The sequence below is a fragment of the Hippichthys cyanospilos genome, chromosome 2, assembly GCF_059441005.1.
Source record: "Hippichthys cyanospilos isolate Australia breed blue-spotted pipefish chromosome 2, RoL_Hcya_1.0, whole genome shotgun sequence".
Taxonomy (NCBI): domain Eukaryota; kingdom Metazoa; phylum Chordata; class Actinopteri; order Syngnathiformes; family Syngnathidae; genus Hippichthys; species Hippichthys cyanospilos.
The window spans coordinates 15,864,063-15,875,499 of NC_142370.1; the positions used below are offsets into that span (position 1 = coordinate 15,864,063).

At 39.3% G+C, this 11,437-nt stretch overlaps 1 protein-coding gene across 3 annotated transcripts in view; it reads right to left on the minus strand.

Annotated features, from left to right (window-relative positions):
* The window catches only part of LOC148427558 (forkhead box protein J3-like), a 68,652-nt gene extending 57,449 nt beyond the window's left edge, over positions 1-11,203 (minus strand). For all 3 annotated transcript variants that reach the window (XM_088408814.1, XM_088408813.1, XM_088408812.1), the window contains exon 1: positions 10,822-11,203. The gene's annotated coding sequence lies outside the window, so the exon portion shown is untranslated. The remainder of the gene's footprint in view (positions 1-10,821) is intronic.
* Positions 11,204-11,437: the final 234 nt, after the last annotated feature.

Consider the following 11,437-nt stretch of genomic DNA (forward strand, 5'->3'; position numbering starts at 1 on the left):
AAAAGTGACTATCGAAGCCTATGGCAAAATTCTCGTCTCGTTCTGGTGGACTCAATCCATTTGGGCATCATGTTTTTGTGGTATTTGTGTCTCATCACATCGCTGTGTCAATAGGGATCTCTTCTACAACAAGGCATGTTTCAATCATTGAATGAATAATCTGTTACCATCGGTGGCACCATTAACGCCTGGATTTTTAACTTGAATGAATGATTATTCGTGTGACTCCCCTAAAATAAAAAAAAGTAAGGCAACACATAATTAGGGCAATTTAGCAAAAGGTTTTACTTTTCTCTGGACCTTTCATTTTTCTCGATATCAAAACATCTTGGGAAGTCACCAAAGTGGAAGGAAACTATTTTGCCTCTTCAATGCCTGGTCCTGCTGCATTGTGCAAAAAGAATCACACAAGACGGTGAATTCGGTACAACAACCAGCCAGCCTTCATGAGATATTAATAATGTGCAAGCGCTCAACTGGCCTCGGCATCTGTCCATCCTGATTTCAACTCTTCTCTCTGTCTTTCTGTGGGTTCTGTCAATCTGGATTGCCTCTAACTCTCATTGCCTGCAAAGTGGAAATGGCATTGGATCTGCAGAATGACTAAAAGCTGGGGAATTGTTTTCACAAGTGCCTGCCAATTGAGAGAGGGGAGACAGCTCGGGAGGAATTCCAAGCCTCTGGAGGAAGAAAAAAGCTCGTCCATTTGTAAACCCCAACTTTCCCCACTTGTTTAACGTGCTCCATTCTCATGCCAATTCTATGACGATAATCACGATATGAAACCACAAAAAAAAAAAAAAAAGCTGTGCCTCTTATAAACTTACAATTAATAAAAAAAAAAAAAAGGAAGACATCAGTATTATCTAAACAATTACAATTCTTTCCTATTTAACACTGGATTTGTCATGACCAGACTGGGTCTGTGGTGCAACACCATCTATTTATCATTTTCTATAAAACCGCTTATCCCGGCCATCTTCGAGCAATAGGCGGGGGACACCCTAAACTGGTTGCCACAAAATCACACCTGGGGACAATTTAGAGAGTCCAATATACTTTCCATGAATGTTTTTGGAATGTAGGAGGAATTTTGTACTTCATTAGATACTATTTTTATGGTCCTACAATCGATTGACATTTATATTTTCTCCTTAAGTTAGGCAGTAAATAATCGGTTTTCGGGGCTGTTAGTGCAGTGGGGTTCAAACTATGGCCATGAGCCATTCGCGGCCATTTGTGGACATCCATTCACATTTTAGCAGCTCTGATCGGTGATCAAAAATAAATAATTATTAATGAATATTTGTTCACAAAAGTAATCAACATAAAGTGTCAGACCTGTTCTAAAAATAAATAAATAAATAAATATCTGTCAACAAAAAAAATATTCAACTTAAAATGTCCTCTTTAGGAATCATTGTAGAGACCTGTTCACAAAAATAAATAATTAACTTGACAGGTAACAAGGGGTGGCACATGACAAGTTGGGTCGAACCATTCGAGCATGGGGAGAATCTGGGTTTATAAAATAATGAAATTGAATAACGTATTGAACATACCGGGTAATTTCTTTTCATGAAGTTATTTTTATTTCATTAAGTTATTTAATTAAATATTTTTTTAAAGTGTTCTTCCATGTTTACTTGTCTTATTTACAATTTTGAGTACCCCCAGGGGTACCCATACTCCTGTTTGACAACCATTGTACTAGGCAACTCTCTGCAATGAACAGATTACAAGACACAGAAGAGTTTAACATTTCAAAAGGGCAATTAAAACAGACATTGGTGATCACAAGGTTAAAATATATTGAAACATTCCTTATTAACAAAGTACCAAATTGTACATTTTCACGGTTGATGTTTCATTACACCCCATCCCAAAAGGTGAATTAAAATTGCACTGGTTTCTGGGGGGAAAAAAAATCGTTTCAAAGACTGTCATCTAACATTTAGAATAATTTCGAAACATGAATACCTATAATTTCAATTTTGATGGATGTAAAACGCTCTCTGTAATTAGCAGTGAGCCTCAGGAGGATACCAACTTCTACTCCGAACCTTCATTTTGCATCCTACGCAGTAACTTTCATGTGTCCTTGCACACAACAAAAAGCCCATTGGCCCACGCATTTTCCATTCATGCTCACGATATATCAAGGTTGGACCATTTAGATAAGCCTGCCGAGGGAGAGCAATACAGACCCTGAGTCTCTTTCAATCAAACCCCCTTGAGAAGCAATATACCAGGAGGAGGAGGAAATACCTGTACTAATTCTGACAAAAATCTTGCTAAACGCAATAATTACAAAATAAAATTCAAAAAGTACAAATATTTGGCAGCCATCTAAGTGAAATAAACCCAGGCGATGGGTCTATTGCAAGAAAACACACACACACACACACACACACACACTCCTGATAAGGATACCTGCAGAACACAACAGCCCCCAGCTCATTCTCTTGCTCCAGACATAGACATCATCCCAGTAAGTCATCTTAAATGATGAACCTCTATCGCCGTAGGAAAGGTAAAATTGCAAGCAGCGGTGAGATGGTATTTACTGTAGGTGGGGCTGGGGGTGAGTAGTGACAGAACAACAAGTACTTATTTTTTCCTCATTAAAAGGAGACTCAAGCTGCAAATCGGTCGGCCACAAGCTGCAAACCTGCTGTGCTGTAAAGGTTGTTATCAAAAAGTTTGTTGTGAGCAGAGACCATCTGGATTCGGCACGGTGTAGCTTCACACAGCATGGCTGATGAGTCGTTGGGTTGATGAGTAATAGCAGAGAGCGGAGGACGGAATGGAGAGGCATGACTTGGCTTCGAGAGAGAGGGTCCCCTTCTGGATGTGCGAGACCTAACTAATTACCTAGTCAACTCAGTCAACGCCACAGTCACTGAGTTGACCTCAACATGCTGCCTTTGTTTTCCCATCTAATTCCTGGTGTGTCTCACGACAGCCTTGGGAGATCAGCGTAGAAGAATTACCGGAGCACAGGCATAATTTAACAGTACACCTTTTGCAGACTCCAAACATGTGCAAGGTTCTCTACTGTATGTAAAGACTAAAACTGCCAAAAGATTGTATTTTGGGGGAGCGGAAAACCAACCATTTGTGAGCTTTTTCATACACTATATAAATGGTTCTCAACCTTGATGTACGCTCTCTGAAATATTTTTCAGACAAGTACCCCCTAACCAGCGGAAAGCATTTATAGATGCAAAAATGACTTGAAACTGAGTGATGTGGCATCCAAGTCTGATTCAATAAACATTGGAACTACTGTACATTGATAGTAATATCTCTAGGCGTATTTTGTTCAGTAATTCCAAAAAATTGGTTGTGTAACGTTATTTTTTCTGGCTTTCATGTTCCAATTAATTTGCTTGTCATTTGAAATTAAGCGTACTATTTCTGTCACAGACAGATTTGCAGATACAGAAAGCCCCTAAATTACGAGATTAATCCGTTCCGCGGTTGGGCTCGTAAGACGAATTTGCCGTATGGCGGGCAATCCAAACCTATGTTAAACAGCTAATGCGTTGAGAACCCCAGATAAAAACATCAAAATTGTACATACATATTAAAAATTGGAACCAAAATGGTAAAGTAAGTGCTGCGTATATATAGTATACATGCATACAATCAGAAGACATCATAAATAAAAACTATAGAAAGGATTTATTTACCCTTGAGTGGCGCTTGTTACGACCATATTCCCTAGTAAGGCTAGCCTAGGTTAGGCTAGCTTCGTATTACTTGATTATCTCCAGCTAGATAGATAGAAACGTTTACACATACTGATTGAAATAGATTGCCTGCCACACTGTAGCTGGAGCTTTCCTAACTTTAAACATTGTGTCTTTATGAAGAGTGAAGAGTGCGTGAGTGATTGAACGTATTCACCCATTAGACTTTCGAGTTGTGATGTACTCACTCAGCCGCATGCTTCACTAACAGCTAACAGTCCCCCGCTGCTTGCAGGCTTTTAGACTGAGAGGTTTTACAGTTCTGCATTTTAATAGAGAGAACTTTGAATGGAGTGGCGAGGGTGAGGTGGGGAGTGGGTGTGGAGGGGCAAAAGGAAAGAGCATCAAAATATTTTCAGAGGAAAATGAAGTAATGACAAAATACCCACCCGGAGTGCGTCGAGCAAAAGAGGTTTCATAGAAATGAGCACTTTGCGAGGGGTTGGGCACAAGTGTCAAAAGAAGCAGCCCAAAAAGCAGTATTGAACATCTTAATTGCTTTCTGCTTCAGTGCCAAAACACATAAGCCTGAAAAGGTTCCCTGCTTGTACATGAAAGCAAATCAAACTGCCCTTATGGTGACGGCTCACTCATGTTTCAGTGATGCTGGGTGGAGTAATTATCAGTCGCTCCTGTGAGCATTATCTCAAAGAAGATCATTGATGTGATGGTTCAGTTACATAGCTTAAAGAAAATCAAACGTATCAATACTCCAAAGGAGAATGAAATAAATGGAAGCAGCAGATCATTTATTTGTATTTAAACGTCTGGCAGCTCTTTCATTGGCCAATTTGGAAGATTGCAAGTTGTCAGCCAAGGCCATCCAACTGCATCTCAAGTGAAACTAGAAAAGCACTCAGAAGAGCACAGGCCTCTGCTAAGGTGTGGTCTGCATATCAACAACTAGGAAACATACTCTCTTGTGTTCCACCTTAACAGAAGTAAGACTATTTTCAGCGACTTAATACATGATGCTGTTTTTCAAGGATGCAACCCTCCATGTGTGTGTGTGTGTTTTTTTTTTCAGGTCAGTAACCTGTAAATGGTGAAAATCATTTTAGGATGGAAAAAAAAGACTTGTGAAAATAATGGAGTGCTGTGCCATATGTGTCTTAGGTATTAAACTTTGGAAATATGTCACAAATGGCAATGTGCGTCCGTATCCTGTAAAAATAAAGGTAAACTACATTAAAGTAAAGGAATTACTAGAACACATTTTGGCAACAAGTTGCTTCATGATATAAAAGCGATCCTGCTCCTGTAAATTCAATAATAAAATTAAATTAGATTTGCCTAGACCTGAAAATTGTATGTACCGCTGTTATAAAGTACAGTATGATAGCTACGTTAATATTTGCATATGTGTAATAATATGGTGGTTTTCAATTGTAATGCTCTTTTAAAATGATTGGAAATGTTTGATGGCCATATGTACTGTAAAAATCCTTTACAGCAAATGATGAAATGAAAACACTAGGCCAAGTTTAAGACCATAATAATGGCAATATAATGATGTATCACGTAGACTTTTGTAACAATATAAACATATTGTACAACAAACAGCTCAAACAAGTGTGTTATTTAAAGCCAGAGTTGCGGTTCAGAACAGGTAGTGGTGAATACATTTTGTCACAAAGTGCAGCACAACTTAACAGGTTACTGCAATGCCACATATTCACAAAACCTACAAAATAACTCACACGAGCCAACCAACAAGGAGGTGGGGAACAGAGCCTCTTTTGCACTTAGCGAAAATCTCAAACAATCTTAGTCATTTTTCTCAGGATCATGGCTGGAAGACAAGCTGATTGGGGGTAGTAGAGAAGTAAACCTCTGAAGCCCCGGAATAAATCATTTAACTCACTAAAAGCTCCCTAAGAGCTGAGCATAACATCTGAAAACATGTGCCGAAGTAGAGAAGGGCTACCAACCCAAAAGATTTACCACAGCTTGTGGGTGAAGCTATCGTGATCTGAGATTTTGATGAAAATGAAATAGTTAATAAGGCATATTTTGTCATAAATAAAACATAGGGATGCAGCATTTCAGTAAACTCCCCCAATGGAGGGTCCCAGGAGAGAGATGTTTGTGAAATGGTGCAGCGCAGTAAAGGGGGCTATTGCACTTCGTCATCACAGTTCTAACTACATCCTCTCATCCAGGCCTATTCAACAAGGACTAGTTCTCTTTAAAAATTCATTAATTTACAGCAAAAATAGATTAAAGCGCTCATCTGCAACAACCTCAAAAGTTTGGCTTGTGAATAACATTAATAATGGAAGCAAGCATCCAAAACCTAGAGGCCCCTGGCTCCAAGGCATAGCTTGGCTTTTGTTGCGCTTTATAATGGAGAGTCATTTACATTTTTTAGAAGTACAACAGCTTTCTTTTGGTTCTTTGTCATTATATTGTTTTACATGCAAAATATATAACAATTGCAACTTAACAAAACATCCAGTACAATGCTATAACTCAACTTGTTTTAGATACTGTTCTATGATTTGCATTAGGCTCTGATGACTGACTTGGCTTCTGAGTTCAATCTAAGAGGCTTTTGAAAGTGATATTCCTGGCGTTTTCTTGACATTATTATCTTAAATTTACAAACTAGACTAGTTGAAAGACGTTCTAATGCAGCATCGGATGGTAAATGGTCCTCCTTCTTTATTAAAGAAAAATGCTTAAAAAGGGACACTGTGTATTATTTAGACCGTTTTTCAGTAAAAAAAAGGCAGACATTAAATAATAAATATCAAAAACTTACAAATAAATGTGTTCACAAAGACCCAAACTATAAATTAAATGTAATTGTAGGTCTAGTTAATGTTATCATTAAATTATACTACATGCGGGGTGGCATGTCTGTTATAGCTACGGACAATAGTAAATGCAGCACCTCCTGCTGTGGGTAATGAAAAGCGGTCTAAATCTTACACACTGTCCCTTTAAGTCTTATGGAAGGCATAAAACAAATAAAATCATTTACAATGAATATTACAGTGACGAGCACACAATCATTTTTAAAGGTAACTTGGTTGCAAGAAGGAATCAATCTGCTAGAGATGTTATGAGACACTGAGTGATCCATAAAATGGCACATTAATCCAATCAAACGATGCAACAAGAAAAAAGGGGATGCCCTGCATGCGTGCGTGCATGTGTTTCGATTTTCGACGAAGCGTTTCCTTTTTGCGATTTTCGCTTTCGGCCAAATATTTTCATTTGGGTGCATCCCTAACAATAATGTATTCAGATTTTTTTTTTTTTTAATATGTGTTTTTGCATAAATATACCACTCATAGCCTGTGCATAACTTGGTGAAATGTCACAATTAAGTAGCTAATCGCATTCATTGGAAACACATCTTGTAAACCATCCACCCAGCACTTTTTTGCACAGTCCTACATGGACATGGAGATGATAGCCTGACAAGTGACACTTTTTATTCTGAAAGTAAATCCAGCCATCCATTTTCTATAACAGCTCCAAATGTTCAGGATGCTGAGGAGGTTTGATCCGTATCAACTGACTTAGAGCAAAAAGTGGACAAGACCCTGAACTGGGGAAAGTCAGTCGCAGGACACATACAGACGCAGGCAAACATTCAAACTGTCACTGCGTGACACCTGAAAACATGCTGCCTGCACAGTCGTCAATTGGATGCATCACTAACTACGGTACATAACTACAGTACACCATCAGTGACGGTAGTCTATAAAAACAAAAAACAAAACAAAAAACATGCATTAAATCGAAATTGAATTCAATAGTTCATATAACAGAAGCTGCTCTGCTACAAGAAACTTTTTCCGACAGCTTGTCAAACGTAGTGTTGGACAGCTTGGAAAAACTGAGGGTGTGGGTGTATGCTAAATGGATATTCTTCAACGGTATGTTTTTCAGCTGATTGATTTCAAACTAACATCAGATGCACACATTGAGAAAAACGGTAGTTTTGAAAAAGTCTTTCTAAGAGAGCAGCATACAGCGGACAGTATACATGTGATACGATATATGGGTCAGTGCGGTGGTTAAGGCAGCTACCCACATCAAACGCATGTCTATTTTGGGCTTTTAATTAGGCGATGATACAACACCAAGCAGAAGCTTCAAGATGCTGCTGAAAGACCAGAAAAAATGTACTACACTGTGTTATAAAATGTGTACTGGCACCCACTCTAAAGATAACGTTTTGAAAACCTGTGCAAACAGCAAACGTCTGTGAAAGAGCAAGCTAAAACAAAGAGCATAGTTATAAATACATAGATCAAATATACATTCAACCAAAAATGGTTTCTCTACAAAAGACATTTATGGAGTATGTTGCCTTAAGTCAATATCGTTCCAAACATGTTTATTGTGTTAAAGACAGTCACCTAAGAAGTATTCCAAAGTCATCGTGAATAAGTAAGCAGACAAAGAAACATCACCACAGGTGTGTCAGATTGAGAGCTGAATGCTGAGGTCATCTTTAGCAGGGAAAACGAGACGAATGTAGCGTATCTACAAATAGCCCTTAATTCAACTTTCAAAAAGTTATTACCGCAGTGCATTAACTGACATCGAAAATAATTACAACGACCTTTCCGATGATAAAACACGAATCAGTAAAACATTATGAGGGTTCCTTCTCTTCCCGTTTCACGCAATTCCGCATAATGTTTTAATGAGGCATTTAGGGGGTCTAAGAGCTATCTACTGAGAAGGTCTACAATGGCAATCAGCAGAGAGTGCGGCAGCTGTTCAGCAATTAAAAAGCCAAATTACCCTCAATCAACACCATTTATGAGCGCAAGTAAATCTCAGAGCAAATAATGATGAGAGAGATCTGTTCAGACAGCTCTCATCTTGATAGGAATTAGAGACGCATCCAAACCCAGAGCGTGGCGGGCTCTTAAACATTGCCACACACACTTCATTCACCTTGTCCGTGTGTGATTTCTTTTTTCTTTTTTTTAAGCATGAGTCAGTCGCTGGATATCCATGCTCAAAAAGATGAACGGCAATGACTTTTTAGAGGTTATAGACCCCTTTTTGTAACCACATTACATCAATACATATGTGGAGGTGGTGAAGTAGCACTAGGAACAACATATAAATGTCACCCAAATACACCACTGAAAAAAATGCAGAAAATAACTGATTTATGATGGAGAAAGGCAACAATCCCTGCCACCATAGATAAAATATGACTCATTGATGACACCCTCCTCCCAAAAAAAGACATTTTTTTATAATTGCCTACATGAATTCATTCACTGACCTGTATTTTCAAAGCATACTGTAGTTCGCCATACTACCACCAGCCGGTTCAAGCATTTTGACTTAACTTGGAAGATCCACACAATATTGTGTTGTGGCAATAAGCGCTGAACTTACACAAAGTAAACAAAAACTCTCTCATTTCACCTGGGGAAAAAAAGTGTTTCTAGCTTTTGCCATTTTGTTTACTAAGTAATCAGCTGTCAAACATGATATTTTCTCACCAAAAACATTGGTTTATGAGTAAAAATCAGAGAAACTTTCATTTGTGCGCATGAAAAGAAACATGTCAAGCAAAACAGAGACTTTCATCCTTTTGTTGCGTTTGTGACACTTCACTCAAACAAGAAAAACAGCCTTTGAAGGCAATTTAATTCATATTTATAATTAATTTATCATTTAATTTATAGAAATACAATTTAGAAATGTGCTATGATTCAATGTGCTCCAAAATGTAGCTTCGTTCATATGGTGTTTAGCATTGCCTCCAATAAGGTTGATGACAATTGTCATGCGTGCACATAACTGGTAAGCATGCGCGACCGAAATCACCGGTGTGTAACGTCTCATGCTTCACTTCACACATTAGCGTGAATGTACTTAACTGAGTTGAACAAATGTTTTTTGTAGGGTTTTTTGTTTTTTGTTTTTTTCTGAAAAGTGGCTCCAAGGTGAAAGGTGTGTACCAAACACTATGTCCAGGTACTTATGGGTAACCCACAAAAAAATTACATGCACCCCTGACAATTGTACAAAACAGCTATTTTTATCCAGGCAAGTACTTTTATTTCACCATAGTGTATTACACTTTTTTGCACAAGTACTCGCTTGTCTTTTAGGTGCTGTGTTAGCGCAACTAGTACACATTGCCCATTTCCTTGCTATTATGTATCACTCTATTGTATGAGTCCTAAATAACCATGCCAATGTGACTTATTATAAGTGTTGCACAGGGACTGCAGTCAGTATCATTCAAGTATCCACTAGTCATTACAATACCCACTGGCCATTTACCAGATGAGTGCACGAGTGATTACGGGGCTTCAGTTTGGATTACTACAGAAGTACTCATGTCACTTGCACAAGCACAGTAGTCAGTACCACACTATTGCATGAATATATTATCGGTTGTCACGTTGACAATTCGTGACTGACTGACATGCAGTTATTCTCATGCTGTTTGCAACGCTGACAAAACAGTTTCACAGAGTTGAAATCAATAGCAACCACCTGCTGCCAATGCCTAAATGAGCTTTTTTTTTAACTTCATGATTTAAAATATTAAAAATGGTAAGGTAACAGCATTGCGCAAGGCCGAACGCATATTCAAATGTACGCACAAAAACAGAGGGAAACCCGTCTAAGTGATTCAACCTGCAACTTTTCCTCATGTACATTTGCAAAGGTCATGTCTACGACAGTATGCTTGATGTCATGAGGAGCCAGTCGCCTCTGTACGCATGCATCACTGTGCAGACTGTGTTCACATGCACACGACAGTTGTAACTGTCCACAGCTCACTTCAATTCGCCACATGGACAAATTGTTTTAATGGGCAGACCTGCTAGGGATTCATGCAGTCAGACAGTCGGAATGCTGCAATGTTATCACACCAAGCTTACCAGAAGTTTACTTTACACGGCATATACCTTTTGTGAGGAATAATTCTTTGCGGTGACTGCATGCACGCATGTACTGTCCTTACGTGCAATTTGCTAGAACCTCGCCGTATTCTTGAAACGCCAAAATCGGAAATGATTATTAGTTGTACCTTGACATTTCAAATCGGCTCGGCACTACTCACCGTGATAAGTGAACATGAACCGGGTTTTAATATTCGAACGCCGGTTTCGAAGCTCCAGACTGTGCCTGCACTGCACTTCCCAATGTGAGTCGACGACAAAAGCTCCCGGTTGGCTTCCGCTTCCAGCTGTCACCCCGGGCTGCGTACTCTGTTCACGGCAGGTGTGTCACGAGCCGCTGCCTCGGTCATCCGACTGTCATGATGGACGCCTTGGCCCTATGTCGGCGTCTGACTCCAGTCTGCTGGTAGACCCTGAGGAGAGCCGCTCTCCGCCGCTAATTCACCGGAACTACTTGCAACGTGCAGCCGAAGCACGGACTGGAAGAATTCATACACCGCCAAAGATTATGGCATATCAAAGTACTGTATCTAGTCCCTAATATTAATGAGGCGATTCACACATAATAACGTGGCAAGGGACACAGTGGATGACTGGCGAGCAGAGCCGCCTCGCAGTTCAGAGATTGTGGTTCCAAATCTTGGCTCCGCTCTCCCTTCAAGGCTTTTGCATATTCCCCGTTGTCGAGATAGGTACTCCATTTCCCTTCCACATTCCCCAAATAAGGATTGAACGCTAATATGCGGCTTGCAAAACGCATCAACTGCGCATGTGTGA